Source organism: Dipodomys merriami, unplaced genomic scaffold, assembly GCF_024711535.1.
Source record: "Dipodomys merriami isolate MVZ:Mamm:240054 unplaced genomic scaffold, mDipMer1.0.p SCAF_3, whole genome shotgun sequence".
Taxonomy (NCBI): Eukaryota; Metazoa; Chordata; class Mammalia; order Rodentia; family Heteromyidae; genus Dipodomys; species Dipodomys merriami.
Window position 1 is genome coordinate 74,129,554 of NW_027204492.1, and position 17,772 is coordinate 74,147,325.

A 17,772-nucleotide genomic window follows, 5' to 3' on the forward strand; every position below is an offset into this window, starting at 1 on the left:
TCTGAGAGTGACAGCATACTGGCCCATGAGCTAGAAAAATTCCATTACTATTATTATTATTATTACTCGTTGTTGTTGTATAAAGGAGTTACCATTTAAACAAATTAGCTTATGATTCCAATGCATCTTGATTGATGTCACCCCTTTCATCATTTTCTGTCCCTCCCCTTAATTTTTTTTTTTTTTGGTTGGTCCTGGGGCTTGAACTATGGATGTGGGTTCTGTCCCTCAGCTCTTCAGCTCAAGGCTAGTGCTCTACTACTTGAGCCACAACGCCACTTCCGGTTTTCTAGTGGTTTATTGGAGATAAGTGTCCCTTGGACTTTCCTGCCCTGGCTGGCTTTGAACAGCCATCCTCACATCTCAGCCTCCTAAGTAGCTAGGATTACAGGCATGAGCCACCAGAGCCCAGCTTTCCCCTTAATTTTCTTTTTTTTTTGCGGGGGGTCCGGTCGTGGGGCCTGAACTCTGGGCCTGGGCGCTGTCCCTCAGCTCTTCAGCTCAAGGCTAGCGCTCTACCACTTGAGCCACAGCGCCACTTCCGGCTTTTTTCTTTTTGCTTATGTGGTGCTGAGGAATCAAACCCAGGGCCTCATGCATGCAAGGCAAGCGCTCTACCACTGAGCCACCTTCCCAACCCCACCCCTTAATTTTCTTAAGTGCATAGGATATGCATTGAATATAATGACTTCATTCTCTCCAACTTCCTCCCTTCATTTTTCTCCCTCCTAACCTTTGGTCCTTCCCTACACCTTTAAAGTATCAGTTTCCCTGTATTCATTTTGTTGGACTGTTTTCTAATTGGAAATACTTCAAGTCAGCCCAGGATGAGGTGGAATGACAGGAAGGGAGATAAAGGAGGGAGTTAAGAGTTATATTATCTGCAGGATCTCTGTCCTACATTGAAGTCTTTAGTGAAATCTGACTTCCAGAGTTTAAGTGAAACAGCCAAAAGGTTGGGAATCCTTTGAAGGGACAGTGCCCCTGCCAAGTGCATGGCATTGTCTTTGCCCTTTGGGCCACCTCACCCATTCTCAAGACCTCACAACTGTCTCCTGTCTCATCCTCTCATTTGAATTTTGGATATAAATAACTAAGTGGCTATAGAGCATCTCATTCTGAAAGTTCAAACCCAACATGGCATTGAATTCATCTCTTACCCTTAATATCCTCCAACTGCATGAACCGAACTACCAATACCTTAGTTGTCTAAGTCAGAAACTGGGAGGAGGAGCTGGACGCATAACTAACTCCATAAGAGTGCTTGCACAGGAAATGAGGGAGCTAGAGGAAGAAAGGGAGGGAATGAAGAAGAAAGGACATTTTGAGGCTTTTCTCTCATTCGTCCCTCACATTAAATCTATCAGTAAGTCTCATTAGTTCTACCTCCAAAATACAGCCCCAATCCAGCCATTTCTTTCCATCTTCACTGCTACCATTCTGGTCTAAGCTACAATGATCACTTCCCTTAACCACTGTAGTAGCATCCTGATTTCTTCTCTCCCGGCTTGTCTACCATCCACTGTCTGATCTCTCTCTACCAAGAAACCAAAGTATCTTTCAAAAACACCAAATTGACCACATCAGGGCTCATGATCCAATCCACAACAGTTCAAAGTATTTCTATTGCCTTCCTGATCAAGTCCTGCTTCCTTACCATGTCTAGACTACCTCTCACCTGCTGGTGTTCCCCTTCACAGTCCTGCCATATGCATGCATACACTCTCTTCTTAAGTGGAACTGTTTCCAGCTATCCAGATCTTGTTTCCTGATCTTCTCGCTGTCTTCTCATTCAGGATGGGAACTGCTTCCTTTCCTTTTTGTTTCTGTGCCTGTCTTGAGGCTTGAACTCAGGGCCTGGACATTGTCTCTGAGCATTTTCTCAAGGCTAGAGCTCTACCTTTTGAGCCATAGCTCTATGTCTGGTTTTGTTGTTGTTGTTAGTGGTGGTGGTGGTGTTTGTGGGGCTTGAACTCAGGACATGTACTCTGTCCCTGAGCACTTTTGCTTAAGGCTACTGCTCTATCACTTTGAGCCACAGTTCTACTTCAGGTGGTTTATTGGAGATAAGATTCTCACGGGCTTTCCTGACCAGGTTGGCTTTGAACCATGATCCTCAGATCTCAGCCTCCTGAGTAGCTAGGATTATAAACTTGAGCCACCAGCACCCACCCACTTCTGGCTTCTTTTGATGCTGACTTTGAGCTACAATAATCTTTAGATCTCAGCCTCCAGAGTAGCTAGGATTATAGGTGTGAGCCATCAGCTCCTAGTTCTTCCTTTGCTTTTTTCCTCTCTATGTCAAATTCCTCTAGTTTCGGCTCAAGTCTCCCTTCTTCCAGGAATGGTTCTGATCCTTCTTTACATCCTTGCTCACAGCCTACCTTTATCATTGGATTGATTCTGTGGAATTTAACTTCCCAGTAACCTGACTTGTTTCCCTCATTGTCACAGGAGTTCTATGAGGGATTTAGCTGTCTTTTTCACAATTAGAGTCCCACAGAGTTTAGCACAAGGCCTACACCCAGAAGTATATTGGTAAATACTTATTGGTTGGGTGGATAGATGAACAGGTGCATGATTTGTCAATTTACTCTAAAAGGGGTACCATGGACACTACACTGGACTTAGAATGAAGCCTTGGGTAGAGGACTGAGAAACCTCCAAAGCCATAGTAGTGACTAGGAACCAGAGAAGTAGAGAGGGTCAAGCATGCCCAATCCTAGACACTCTTCATGCCAGTAAAAGCTTTAGGGTCTTAGGGGGTAATTGTGGAATGGAATAGGGATAAGTATTAAGTTTTTCTAGAGCCCATCCAAGTCCTTGGCCCTCTGCCTGGATCTGAGTCAAGAACTGTTATGTCCCAGAGAACTAGCTTGCCAGCCATCTGCTGTGAACTTAAATGAACCTAGGGGCCCTTGTGGAATGTTTTGTTCCAATTCATCAAGAAAACAACACAGCTGAGGACCTTGGGCAATCTAGACCTTTGAAGGTGTGGTTAGAAGGGCCAGATACATGACACCAAGGCATGCTGAGAACCTGGCAAGTCCCAGAACAGAGAGCTCCTCTTCTAGCACAGCCCCACTGTTCCAGAACTGCTTCCCATGAAACCCATGCTTCATGAACAATTGCTCGATGCTGGGTCCTTGCTCTACAGCAAGATGTCATCCTTTATTAATTATAGGAACCCAGGCTCAGAGAGATTAATTGCTGTCTGCAAGGTCCTAGAGTAAGCACATGGCAGATTCAGTGAGAGGACCAATCCCCTAGTGAATGGTTTCCCAGTCTGCTAAGAAATTATTTTATCAGTGAGCAGGTAGGTAGCCTGAGGATAATGGCTAGGAGCAGAGACACGTCTAAGATATACCTTGCTCTATGCAAGAACACATATTTGTCTCTGAAACACATCATTTCTAGGTGACAGGACTTGGTCAAGGAATAGAGTCAAGCTGTGCAAGCAATAAAGTTTTAGCATGGAGACAGGAAAAAATGGGCTTAAGGTCTCAGCTGGCATAAAAGAACAGTTCAGAAGGGAGCTAAGAAGCAAATCAGATCCCCAGCAGGAACACTAACAAGTCACCCTTTGCTCCTAAAATACCCCACAGCCATGGGCATTCACATGCATTGAAAGACTATTCCCTGGAGCCAGGTGCCAGTGGCTCATACTTGTAATCCTAAGTAATCAGGAGGCTGAAATATGAGGATCCCATTTTGAAGCCAGTCAAGACAGAGAAATTTAACTAGCAAATTACTGGGAGAGGAGCTATGGTGCAAAATGTAGAATTCCAGACTTGAGAGGAAATGCCAAGTAAGAACATGAGGCCCTGAGTTCAAGCCCCAGTACTGGCACAGAAAATTTGATTAGACCTTCCTAGTCTCACTTTCTCTAAAACAGAGAGCCTTGCCACTTGTATGCTTCATATTACTCACTAGGATTTAAACTTAAATTTATTTTATCCAGGTGTATGTGTCTCTCTGATCCTTTTTGTTTTGGTGGTGGTGGTTGTTGTTTTGTTTGTTTTCATTTTTGCCACTCCTTGGGCATGAACTCAGGCCTGGGCCCTGTCTCCAAGCTTCTTTTGCTCAAGGCTAGCACTCTACCACTTGAGCCACAGCGCCACTTCTTTCTTTTTTTGGTAATTTATTGGCGATGAGTCTCACCGACTTCCCTACCCAGGCTGGCTTCGAACCACTATCCTCAGATCTCAGCCTCCTGAGTAGCTAATATTACAGGTGTGACCCACCAGGCCCCAGCTCTGATCTTGATAGAAATAACTGTCTCGACTCACTTCCCTTTGCTCCTCATTTAGCACACCAGCTCCATGTCTGTATCCAGCATGCAACATTACTTCCAACACATAGTACATGCGGCTGAAAAAATCTGGGGAGTGAGTGAGTTGTTCAATAGCAATTCCCTGTTTTCCAGGCCTTTTCTTTTTTTTTCTTTTTTTTTTTTTTTTTGGGGTCCGGTCGTGGGGCCTGAACTCTGGGCCTGGGCACTGTCCCTCAGCTCTTCAGCTCAAGGCTAGCACTCTACCACTTGAGCCACAGTGCCACTTCCGGCTTTTTTCTTTTTGCTTATGTGGTGCTGAGGAATCAAACCCAGGGCCTTAGGCATGCAAGGCAAGCGCTCTACCACTGAGCCACCTTCCCAGCCCTCCAGGCCTTTTCTTGGTGAAGCACTCAGATTTGGAGAGAAAAAAAGGGATTGGAGAAAGGATTATTTTCCACCTTCCTGAAGGGAGAAAACTGATTTTAAGGACTTGAGGTGAGGTCTATGTCTATCTGAATAATTAGCAAAAACTCTCACTGATTCACTAAATAATGTTCCCTTTGACTCAGAGAGTTGTCTTTAAATTATCACCTTTGAATTAATGTGAGTCATTGCAGACTACATAACAGCCTTTCTTTGTCAATATGGTCTGCTTCAAATTTGTCACTAATTCCAGCTGGCCTTGCCCCAACCAATCTGAATGACTGAAAGGCAAAGTGAATACAATTTAATCAGTGGTTCTGTCCCTGCACGATCAGCTTTTGGTGTCTCTGTGGGCCTTCTCCTTAAAAAGTGTCCCAGGTGCAGTGATTTTTGCAGGAAATAAAGGAGTGCCAGCAGGGACCTTGCTTCTATAGAGAGGAATCTGGCAGTTTGTGGTTCCAAGCAGAGCGTTGAGGAGAAGGGAAAGGTGGCAACACAAGCAAACAATAGTCATAATCACAGCCAGGTTCTACTAACTGGCCTTCATTTTACAGTTTACAAACTGTTCAGGCCCTCAGCTCATTTCTGTCTGGGTCTGGGTTATTATGGAAATGAGTTATTATTCCTGTGTCACTGCAGGGACAACTGAGACACTGAATGGTCAAGGCTGTAAAAGCAATGGCCTCTATGCAGCTCAGTGCCTGGCACATCAGTGCCCAGAGCCTGGCTCCCTGCCCAATCTCCTGTTGTCACTAAGCCTGGCGGTGCCAGGGCTGGTTGCTATGGCATTTCTAGAGTGTCACAAGTGCCCAGGAAGCATACAAATTGACCTGTGTGAAACATAGTCTTGTGAAAAACAACTTCCAATTTACTCGCACTAATTACCACCCCCAGATTATACCCTGTGCCCAGTCAGGAAAAGAAGGGATGGCGGGGGAAGGAGAAAGGACTTGGAGAGGAAGAGAGGGAAGAAGAGAGGCACACCAGGCAAGTGGCCTTGTCAGGTCTGAGGTTTCAAGTATGAGAGTAGGGGAGACAGAAAGAGATGGTCTTTCTGGATTAGACATGGAAGAGGGCTATGTCATGTTGGGTTTTAGGGACTTGAGTGTTCTTCCTTTTCTCTAACCACCAAAAGGCTAGAAGTGAAGCTGTGGTTGAAGTGGTAGAGCACCCGTTTTAGAGAGGAAAAAGCTAAGGGACAAAACCCAAGTCCAGAGTTCAAACTCTAACACTATGACACACACAAAAACATTGGATATGTTCTATGTTCATTTGAATTTGCCAGAGACAGAACCAACAGGGTAGAAACATGTACATGTGCATGTGCATGGAAACGCACGCGCGCACACACACACACACACACACACACACACACACACACATTTTGTACAAGACATTGACTCACTTGATTTTGGAGGCTGAGAACTGGAAGTGCAGTTGGCATGATGGAGATCCAAGATGGGACATTAAAGTTCCAGTTTGAGTTCATGTTTAGAGACAGAAGAAGATAGATATTATAGCTTTAAGGTAGGCAGAGAGATAGAATTCTTTCTCTTTTCTTGCCAGTATTGGGGCTTGAACTAAGGGCCAAGGCACTGTCCCTTAGCTTTTTCACTCAAGGCTGGCACTCTACGACTTGAGCCAAAGCTCCATTTCCAGATGTTTTGGTGGTTAATTAGAAATAAAAGTCTGATGGACTCTGCTTCTTGGGCTGGCTTTGAACTGTGGATCCTCAGACCTCGGCCTCCTGAGCAGCCAGGATTACAGTTGAGAGCCACTAGTGCCTGGTTTGTTTTGTTTTGTGATGTGGTCTTGCTCTGTTGCTGAGTCTGGTCTCAAACTCTTGTACTCACTTTTCCTACCTCAGCCCCAAGTAGCTGGCTTGTGAAGTTTAAATGAGATGATTAGGTGAAAAAACTCAGGTTCACAATAGGCATAGAATACTGTTCCCTCGGTACTTGTTCTTCCTTGACCTGCAGGAAGCTAGAGAAGCTTCAGAGCAGATCTAAGACAGGAGAGGCTACGATGGACAAATGGGATTGTATATGATGCAGAAGCAAATAAAGGGCTCTCAGAGAGTCAGTGGTCAGGAAGTACTTAGTGGAAGACTTGGGAGTGGGGAAGGCTGGAGGAGGACATGATAGGGTGCGCCAGGTAAGGAGAACCTGTGACAAAAAGAAATAGAAAATTATGTACAAATAAAGAGGCCCCAACAGGAGGGGTGAAGAGATGGGAGGTCAACCTTCTTCCTCTCCAGCTCTGTCTTGGACCAGTGCTGGCCCAGAGGACCTTTGAAACTTTCTGAGTTACAGGATGAAGCTGGTCATAACAATAGCACACAAAATTCCCAACACACTAAGGAGTTACTGGGGTTTGTGCTGTATGGAATTCTACACAGCAAACATCTGGCTTGGATACTGGCCAGGACAAACCTTCCCCTACCAGCCATATACACATTGATTGCAAACATATGGCCCCCAAGGCAGAGGGAGGTTCTGAGAGTCATCTTTGCATTCTGGCCCAAATTACCCTGGCCTGGGACCTGCCAAAAGGGGCCCCTTATTCCCTTACTAAATGTATAAAAGCATGGAACTCTCCTCCCTCCCCCACAGAGCCACAAACAACAACCCCTCCCCCATGGGAGGTTCTGACATCAGCCTGACTGGGCTCCCATCCAGCCTCATTCATATTAGTTATGTGAACTTGGATCAGTCTCTTGACTTCCCTGTGCTCTTACTTCCCACCTCTCTAGAGAAGGTTGTAAATGACACATCCTTTCCAGGCTTGGTGAGAAGCAAAGTTCCTACGGGATTGTATGAGAGCAAAACTTAAAGGTACTAAGCACTGTGAGTTAGTGGTAGAGTGCTTGCCTAGCATACATGAAGCCCTGGGTTCAATTCCTCCCTACCACATAAATAGAAAAAGTGGCACTGTGGCTCAAGTGGTAGAGAGTTAACCTTGAGAAGTTCAGGGCCAGTGCCCAGGCCCTGAGTTAAAGCCCCAGGATTGGCGGGGAGGGGGGGAAGGGGAGAGAGAGGGAGGGAGGGAGAGAGAGAGGGGGAAAGGGAGAGAGAGAGAGGGAGGAGACAGAGATGAAACAGAGAGAGACAGAGAGACAGATGAGGAAAAGGAAAAGGTATTAAGCACTGAAAAGTGTGGATGTTGCCTTTCCTTTCCTATCCCCTACCCCCTACTAACCTACCAGTACCATTAAGTGATTCAACCTAAAAATGATGCCAAATGAAAAACGGTAAGAATTTCAGTCTAACCAAGTTCAGATTTTTCTTGTGATGACTACTTTGATGGAGTTCTTTAAAATATCAGTTATCACATTGTTCTCCAAAACATTTTGGTTGTTTTCCCTGCTTTACAAATTCCCTAAGCATTTTTATTGAGCTATCAGGCTTGGAGAGGAGAGATTTGGAAGCCATAAGGGACCAAGTACATTGTTGTTGGCCAGGATCAGCTAACACTCAATAAATTTTACTGCCTGCCAGGGAATGTTCTAATTGATTTTATCCTTACAAAAACCCTATGAAGTTAGTATAATTATTAACCCTTTTTGCAGAAGGGAAAGCCAAGAATCAGAGGGATGGATGGATTTTTTCAGTGTTGTACCTTGTGGATCTGGTGGAGGTTTTGAATAAAGTCTTGTTGCAAAGGTGATATGCTTACTGCTATGCTGTACAGTTGCCCTCGATTTTCATGGTTCCAGAAACCCTAGGCTACCAGAATCTGAGGATGCTCAGAACCCTTAACCATAATGGCATAATACGGGCTTGGGATGTAGCTCAGTGAAAGAGCACTGCCTAACATGTACTAGGCCCTGGTTCATTGCCTAGCACCACAAAATAGAGGGAGGGAAGGAGAGAGAAGGAAGGGAGGCAAAAGGGGAAAGATTAAGAGATTGGGAGAGATGGTGACAAATAGCGAGAGAGGTGGTGATACTCTCCTCTTTGTGGAAACCCTGGGAAACAATGGCCAGTGGAGACAATGCCCCTTCTCCCTAAAGGCCCTGGGAAGCCACGATAATGGCTCTGGTGAAAGCAAAGGCCCTGGTAACCAAGCAGACCCACACAGGGCACAGGTGCCCCTTCCTTTGGTGTGAGGTACTGACCCAACCAGATACCAGACTGAGACTTGCCCAAAGGGACTATAAAAGAGTGGTCTCATATGTCTTTAGGAGTATAAGGGAAGGTACAAAATGGAGGGACAAAGGGTGAACAAATGCAGCAGTGGTACTCACTATACACTATGTTCAAAATGAACTATATAACTTGTGGGTGGGATGAGGAGGAAAAACTGAGAGTGAAGGAAGGGGTTTCATTGTCCAAAAAGAAATGTATTCTTTATCTATCTTATGTAACTGTAACCCCTCTGTACATACCTTTATAATGACAATAAAAACTTAAAAATGGAGAGATCCCACTAGTTTATATCTTATTACCAATTTCTGAGACTTTTTCTTCGTCTCTTAGATGAGAAGTCTGCTTCTTACTCCTCTCTGCCCTTCCCTCCTGTCCCCCTCCCCCTCCCCCTCCTACCCCCTTTCCTCCTCTTCCTCTCACCAGGGAAACAGGTGAACAAGCCCTCATACATCATAAGGTGGCCTTCTCATCCAGAAGGCCTGTTTTTAGCGACTTGCACCACTAGCAACTATAACTCTTTCTTCAGCTTCCCTTGCTCCTTACTGTCATTTTCAACTAAACACCTCTGCTCACACTTTTCCTGCCTCATAATTCTTTATTTGGTAGAGAAAAGAAAAAACCCCAAATTTCAAGGCAGTATCACCTTTGGTGGGGGGTCATCTGGGATTTGGGAAACTCTTAAAACCACAGACTCTAGGTCAGTATAGTCCTGATAAACTGAGAAGGGAATGCCCAGAGAGTGTTGATAAGTCCTATGCATCTATGGTATCTCCTCTTGGGAAAACGCACATACACAGACACACACACACACACACACACACACACACACACACACACACACACACACACACACACACACTCACACACACACACACCATTACCAAGTTCAATCCTCCAGGTTTCCTTTTTCTTTCCCACATGAGCAGCAGGCTCTAATGCCCTTGACAAAAGTAGGATGTCTTTATTCCCTGTGGGGACTTTCCCCACCCTAGGATTGTCAGTCCATGCTGGCTCAATATGTAGGGATGGAGGCCTTTGTACCTTCTGTCAGTCTTCCTTTGATTGGTTTTGCCTTTTGAAGAAAAGTACAGGCTCTGAATTGGAGGTATCCCTCAGTTATATCTCCTCCCATACTCTTGTAGTTCACCCTTGAGCTAGAAAATATCTCAGGAGTCTCTATGATGGCCTTGGAGGGAATTCCTGTGTTGGTTCTTACAAAACTCATTAGTAATATTGACTTGAGGGGCAAAGGAAAGGTCCTCTACTACTTGTACTGGCCCTCATCACTGCTTTCTTGCCCTTTATCCAGGTGGCTGTTTGCAAACTCTGTTTTTTGTAATTGGAAAAAGCAAACATACTTGGGATATAACAAATTGATCAATCGCAGGCAAGGTTACATAGGTCTCAATGGCCCAAAGCTTGGATGAAGTGGTGTCAAGAGTACAAGGGGGAAGGATGCTCCTTGTGTAAGGCAAGTCAGGACCCACTCAGATACATGGGGCCTTGAGTTACAAGTTGGCTTTGTTTAAACTCTGTACTTGAGGGTTTTGCTCCATTGACTAGCACTCTTCCAACTGAACCATGCCTCTAACTTCCCTTCCTTCCTTCCTTCCTTCCTTCCTTCCTTCCTTCCTTCCTTCCTTCCTTCCTTCCTTCCTTCCTCCCTTCCTTCCTTCCTTCCTTCCTTCCTTCCTTCCTTCCTTCCTTCCTTCCTTCCTTCCTTTCTTTCCTCTTGGGCTGGTGCTGGGGCTTGAACTCAGGGTCTGTGTGCTGTCCCTTAGCTTTATTCTCAAGCTTAGCTATCTACCATTTGAGCCATAGCTCTACTTCTGGTTCATTTTGTAGTTAATTGGTGATAAGCAGATTAAGACCCAACTAGGGAATACTTGAAGTTAGTTTGTGTTATTGTCCGTGGGGGTGGTCATGGGGTTTGAACTCTGGGCCTGGGCACTGTCCCTCAGCTCTTCAGCTCAAGGCAAGCGCTCTACCACTTGAGCCACAGTGCCACTTCTGGTTTTCTGGTGGTTAATTGGAGATAAGAATCTCATGGACTTTCCTGCCTGGGCTGGCTTTGAATCACAATCCTCAGATCGCAGCCTCCTGAATAGCTAGGATTACAGGCATGAGCCACTGGTGCCCGGCCTGGGAAGGTAAGTTTATGAAGATTTCTCTATCTGGGATGTTTTCAGTCAAGAATATGAGGCCCTGAGTTTAAGCCTTAGAGATGGCATGAAAGAGACAGACACAGACACACAGATAGTCAGATAGAGACAGAGAGAGTGACAGAGACAGAGACAGAGAGAAAGTGACAAGATTAAAGCTGAGCTCTGGAGATGGGTCAGTAGTGTAGGAGACTAAAGTGGAAGCAAAGCAATTAGCCTCTGGCTCAGATGACTGAAGAGATAGAGAAGGAAGAACCCATGTTAGAAGGACTGATGCAGCATGTAGACAGGACCAGGACAGCCTGCCATCCCTAAAGTGACACCAGGTGGCTGGTGTGCAGCAGCTGGCTTGTCCCACTTTGCCAGAACCCAGTTGTTACATTATTCAGAGAAGTATAAAAATATGTTATTGTTATTACTTTTATTATTATTTGCCATTCCTGGAAGTTGAACTCAGGGCCTGGGCTCTGTCCCTGAGCTTCTTTTACTCAAGGCTAGCACTCTACCAATTGAGCCACAGCACCAATTCCAGCTTTTTTTATGTGGTACTGAGGAATCGAACCCAGGGCTTCATGCATGTTTGGAAAACATTCTACCACTAAGCCACATTCCCAGCCTAAAATTAAAAATTTAATACATAATTTTAATATACCTGCTTGGTACAGGTGGCTCACATGGGTAATCAAAGCTACTCAGGAGTCTGAGATTTTAGGATTGTGGCCTGAAACCAGCTGGATGGAAAAGTCCATGATATTCTTGTCATGTAATCAACAAAAAGCCGAAGCCAAGCAAAGTGGTAGAGCTCAAAAGCTTAGGGACAGTAGGCCCTGAGTTCAGCCCCACGACCAACAAAAACAAATAATGAAATAAATTATATTAAATACAAAGGTAATAAATACTTAAAAGTTCAGTACTTCCTGGTGCTGGAAGTGTAGCTCAGTGACACAGTGTGTACTTAATCACAGGAGTCTGGGGTTTCATCTTTGGCATCAAAACCAATCAACTAACCAATCAACAAACGTATAGGAAGAGAAGGAAAATCTTATGACTTTCTAATCATGTCACTACATCTATCTTGTCTGTCTGTCTGTCTGTCTATTTTGTGCTGGTCCTTGACATACTCAGGGCTTGGTTGCTGGCCCTTAGTTTTTCCTACTTTTTTTTTGTTGGTTGTTGTTAGGTTTTTATTTTTATTTATTTTTTATTTTATTTTTACTTTTTTGGGTCCGTTCGTGGGGCCTGAACTCTGGGCCTGGGCACTGTCCCTCAGCTCTTCAGCTCAAGGCTAGCGCTCTACCACTTGAGCCACAGCGCCACTTCTGGCTTTTTTTTCTTATGTGGTGCTGAGGAATCGAACCCAGGGCCTCGAGCATGTAAGGCAAGTGCTCTACCACTGAGCCACCTTCCCAGCCACTGTTGTTAGGTTTTTAAAAAGAGGTAGCTGAGTAAGAACCACACCACGCATGTGGTATTCAGGTAAGGGGTAGGTTTATTCATTGTTCTGGCTGGTACCAGGCCATGTTGGCACTCCACGCATCAGGGAAAGGCCTGGAAAAGGCCTGGGAAAGACCTGGGAAGGGAGAGCTTGGAAGAGAGCTGGGAAGAAAAAGAGCGTCTGGGCCTGGGCTAGGCGTTAGGGTATGGGTGGAGAAAGGTGTGGCCACATCAAATTCAGATGTGACCTCTTCAAAGTGTCCCAGTTGCCTAGGTAACGCAGGTACTGGGCGGAGACTTTGATTCAAGGAGGGTGGAGTCTGCTCCAAGACCTTACAGTTGTGGGGCCTGACCTCTGGACCTGGGTGCTGTCCCTGAGCTCTTCAGCTCAAGGTTAGCACTCTACCACTTGAGCCACAGCACCACTTCTGGTTTTCTGGTGGTTAACTGGAGATAACAGTCTCATGGATTTTCTTGCGCAGGCTGACTTTGAAATTCGATCCTCAGATTGCCTCCTGAGTAGCAAGGACTACAGGTGTGAGCCACTGGCACCCTTAGTTTTTTTTAATTTAATTTATTGTTATTATAGAGGTGATGTACAGAGGGGTTACAATTACATGACAGGTAATGAGTACATTTCCTTTCATACAGTGTCTTCTGTTCCCTCATGTTCTCCCAGTCCCTTTCTCCCATCTCCATTCATGAGTTGTATAGCTCACTTTTCATCAGTGTCTAGTGAGCTCCACTGCTGCACTTTTTCACCCTTCTCTCAACTTCTGTAATGTCCCCTACCCTCCTAAAGATATACACTTGAAGCCAGGTGCCAGTGGTTCACACCTGTAATCCTAGCTACTCAGGAGGCTGAGATCTGAAGATCTCAATTCAAAGCCTGTCCAGAGAGGAAACTCCATGAGACCCTTATCTCCAATGAACCACTCAGAAAAATTGAAGTAGCACTGTGGCTCAAGTGGTAGAGCGCTTACCTTGAGATGAAGAGCTGAGGGATAGTGCCCAGGCCGAGTTTAAGCCACATGACTGACAGACCAAAAAAAAAAGACTAGTGCTCTACCAAGAGCCACAGCTCCTCATCTGACTTTTTGGTGATTAATTGGAGATAAAAATCTCATGGACTTTCCTGCACAGGCTGGCTTTGAACTGTGATCCTCAGATCTCAACCTCTTGATCAGATTATACGTGTGAGTCACCGGTGTACTGCTTATCGATATTTTTGTCAGTCCTGGGGCTTGAACACAGGCCTTGACATTGTCCTTGGGCTTTTATGCTTGAGGCTAGTGCCCTACCACTTGAGCCATAGCTCCATTTCTGTCTTTTTGGTGGCTAATTGGATATAAGAGTCTCATGGACTTTCCTGTGCAGACTTGGCTTCAAACCTCAATCCTCAGATCTCAGCCTCCTGAGTAGTTGAGATTACAAGTGTGAGCCACCAGTGCCTGGCTTATCTATATTCTTTAGGTTGCTAAATGTGTATGGTGAAGATACTCTATAAAGGACTGCTATGATACATAGCTCCCAAACTCTGTTTAATGCCAACAGTAGCTTAAAAGCAGCTACACAAATGGTAAACAGTATAAATTAAGACTTGTTTTATTGACGGTCTAGTGTCAAGAAGTGTTGCACAAAATGTTAGAAAGGCAAACTTAGAAGCATATGTAGCTGAGCATGGTAGAACACATGTAATTTTAGCACTTGGGATGCTAAGGCAGGAAGATCCTGAGTTCAAGGCCAGTCTGGTTTAAATCTTTTTGTAAAAAAAGTTTTTTAAAAAAATTATACCATTACAATGCAAATAATACCAAAAATAAGAAAACATTCAGTATTCAAAAAGTATTATCCAACATAGCAAACAAGTAGCAAATGTCACAAAAAAGTCAAGTTTCAACATGTAAATCATTGTTATTTTACTTTTTTTGTATGTGAGGATTGAACTTTGAGCCTGGGTTCTATCCTTGAAATTTTTCATTTTCATTTCATTCATTTTTCATTCAAGGATAGCACTCTACCACTTTGAGCCACAGTGCCACTTCCAGTTTTCTGGTGGTTATTTGAAGATAAGAGTCTCACAGACTTTCATACTGGGTTGCTTTGAACCATGATCCTCAGATCTCAACCTCCAGATTTGTTAAAAGGTGTGAGCCACAAATACCCAGCAGTTATTTTACTTTTGACTTTTTTTGGTAGTGCTGGGGTTTGAAATCAGGGCTTCTTCACACTTGCTAGGGAGGCACTTTACAACCTGCACCATTCCCCCAACTACTTTTTGTTTTTGGCAGAGTCTCTAAGTTCAAGGCTAGCCTGGATTAGTCTTGAACTCTTGGTCCTCCTGCCTCAGCCTCCTGAGTAACTGGTATTACAAGCATGCACCCCTATGTCTACCTCATATTTTATTTGTTAATGCAAACAAAAATATCAACCAACACATCTAATACATTTTTTTGTCTGTTATAGGGCTTGAGTTCATGGGGCCTGAATTCACGGCTGGGAACTGTCCCTGAGCTTTCTTGCTCAAGACTAGTGCTCTACCACTTTGAGCCACAGTTCCATATCCAGTTTTCTGGTGGTTAATTGTTTTGTTTTGTTTTATTTTGGGTCCGGTCATGGGCCTGAACTCTGAGCCTGGGCCTGAACTCTGAGCCTGGGCGCTGCCCCTCAGCTCTTCAGCTCAAGGCTAGCACTCTAGCACTTGAGCCACAGCACCACATCTGGCTTTTAAAAAAAATTTTTTTTTGGGTCCAGTCGCGGGGCCTGAACTCTGGGCCTGGGTGCTGTCCCTCAGCTCTTCATCTCGAGGTTAGCGCTCTACCACTTGAGCCACAGCGCCACTTGAGCCACAGCGCCACTTCCGGCTTTTTTCTTTTTTCTTATGTGGTGCTGAGGAATCGAACCCAGGTCCTCATTTATGCAAGGCAAGCGCTCTACCACTGAGCCACCTTCCCAGCCCCATCAGCTTTTTTTTTTTGCTTATGGGTGCTGAGGAATCGAACCCAGGGCCTCAAGCATGCAAGGCAAGCGCTTTACTACTGAGTCACCTTCCCAGCCCCTCTGGTGTTTAATTGGAGTTAAGATTCTTACTGACTTTCCTCCCTGGGCTGGCTTCAAATAATGGCCCTCAGATCTCAGCCTCTTGAGTAGCTAGGATTTACAGGCATGAGCCAACAATGCCTATTCTGGAACTAACATTCTTTTGTTGATTGCAAATAGAACCCTAAGTTGGCTATGGATACAAGAGTTTGGCAAAAATACATGAAAATACCAGGCACTAGTGGCTCATGCTACTCAGGAGGCTGAGATTTTAGGATTGTGGCTTGCTCAAAGCTAGCCTGGGCAGGAAAGTCTGTGAGCCTCTTATTGTCAATTAACCACCAGAAAACTGGAACTGGTGCTGTGACTCAAAGCAGTAAATTGAAAAAGCTCAGGGCCGGGCACCGGTGGCTCACACCTGTAATCCTAGCTACTCAGGAGGCTGAGATTCAGGAGGATCTCGGTTCAAAGCCAGCCCGGGCAGGAAAGTCCATGAAACTCTTATCAAGCCAGCTTGGGCAGGAAAGTTGGTAAAACTCTTAACTCCATAAACCACCAGAAAACTGGAAGTGGCGCTGTAGCTCAAGTGGTACAGCGCTAGCCTTGAGCTGAAGAGCTGAGGGACTGCGCTCAGACCCAGAGCTCAAGCCCCATGACCACCACCACTGACAAAAAAAAAAAAAAAAAAGAAAAAGAAAAAGAAAAAGCTCAGGGACCGTGCCCAGGCCTTAAGTTCAAGCCCCACAATTGACAAAAAAATAAAAAAGAAAATATTTGGGGCTGGGAATGTGGCTTAGTGGTAGAGTGCTTGCGCCTAGCATGCATGAAGCCCTGGGTTTGATTCCTCAGTGCCATATAAACAGAAAAAGTGGGTAGTGCTGTATCTTAAAATGGTAGAGTGCCAGCCATGAGCAAAAGCTCAAGGATAGTGCCCATGCCCCAAGTTCAAGCCCCAGTAACCAAAAAAAAAAAAAAAAAAAAAAAAAAAAAAAAAAAAAAAAAACTGTCTCAGGTCAGTTGGTAGTGAAGGTAAGCACTATTTAGAAGGTAAGGTACTGGGCTGGGAAGGTGGCTCAGTGGTAGAGCACTTGCCTGGCATGCATGAGGCCCTGGGTTTGATTCCTCAGCACCACATAAGCAAAAAGAAAAAAGCCAGAAGTGGCGCTGTGGCTCAAGTGGTAGAGTGCTAGCCTTGAGCTGAAGAGCTGAGGGACAGCACCCAGGCCCAGAGTTCAGGCCCCACGACTGGACCCCAGAAAAAAGTTGAATTGGAAACCTTACAAAAACACAGTGGTAGATAGCTTGCCTATTGCATGTGAGGCCCTAGATTCCATCCCCAGCAACAAAAATTGAAATGGAGCCCAGTGTTAGTGGCCTATAATCTTAGCTACTCAGGAGGCTGAGTTTCAATGATCAATATTCTAAACCAGGCCAGGTGATGGTGATCCATGCCTGTAATCCTAGCTACTCAGGAAGCTGAGATCTGAGAATCACAGCTTGAAACCAGCCCAGGCAGGAAAGTCCGTAGAGACTCTTATTTCTGTTACACTACTTAGAATAAACTGGAATGGAGTTGTGACTTGAAGTGGTATGGTACAGCACTAGTGTGGGGTTTTTTTTGCCAGTCTTGATGCTTGAACTCCGGGCCTGAGCACTGTTCCTAAGATTCTTTTGCTCAAGGCTGGCACTCTACCACTTGAGATAGTGTCGATTCCAGCTTTTTGTTTACATGGCATTTAAGAATCGATACCCTGGGCTTCATACATGCTAGGCAAGCACTCTACCACTAAGACCCACTTCCAGCCCACAGCACCACTCTTGAGCAAAGCTCAGGGACAGTGTCCAGGACAAGTTCAGACCCCACTAATAGAAGATTCTGTCTGCCTGGGCAGACAATTCCAAGACTCACCTTTGACTAACTAGAAAAAAACAGCTCAGGAGGTAAGTCACCAACATTGAAGGTTCAAGAGCCCATGAAACAGGTCTTGCCAAGACTTCAGAACCTACCTGCCACTCCTTGGGAGAACAGAAGTTGGTCATCTACAACGGACAATAGCTGAAGTTAAGGACTACAGTTGCAGTAAAGTGAATGATAGACACTAATTAAAGCACATGTTACCCTACTAAGAGACTATAATCATGAAGGTTAACTACTTCTAGAGATTCCTTATTGCTTTTGGCAAGCTGGGCACAGGGGCAAAGACAAAGCAGGCTTGTGAGGGACCAGTGCAATATAAACCCAAGTGTAAGATGAGGGTGGTACATTCCCAAATAGCCAAGTGAGGAGCTGGGG

The 17,772-nt window shown here is 45.0% G+C and overlaps 1 protein-coding gene across 1 annotated transcript in view; it reads right to left on the reverse strand.

Annotated features, from left to right (window-relative positions):
• Positions 1–17,507, reverse strand: part of Ercc6l (ERCC excision repair 6 like, spindle assembly checkpoint helicase) — a 72,452-nt gene extending 54,945 nt beyond the window's left edge. The window contains exon 1 of the mRNA XM_070040333.1: positions 17,487–17,507. The gene's annotated coding sequence lies outside the window, so the exon portion shown is untranslated. The remainder of the gene's footprint in view (positions 1–17,486) is intronic.
• Positions 17,508–17,772: the final 265 nt, after the last annotated feature.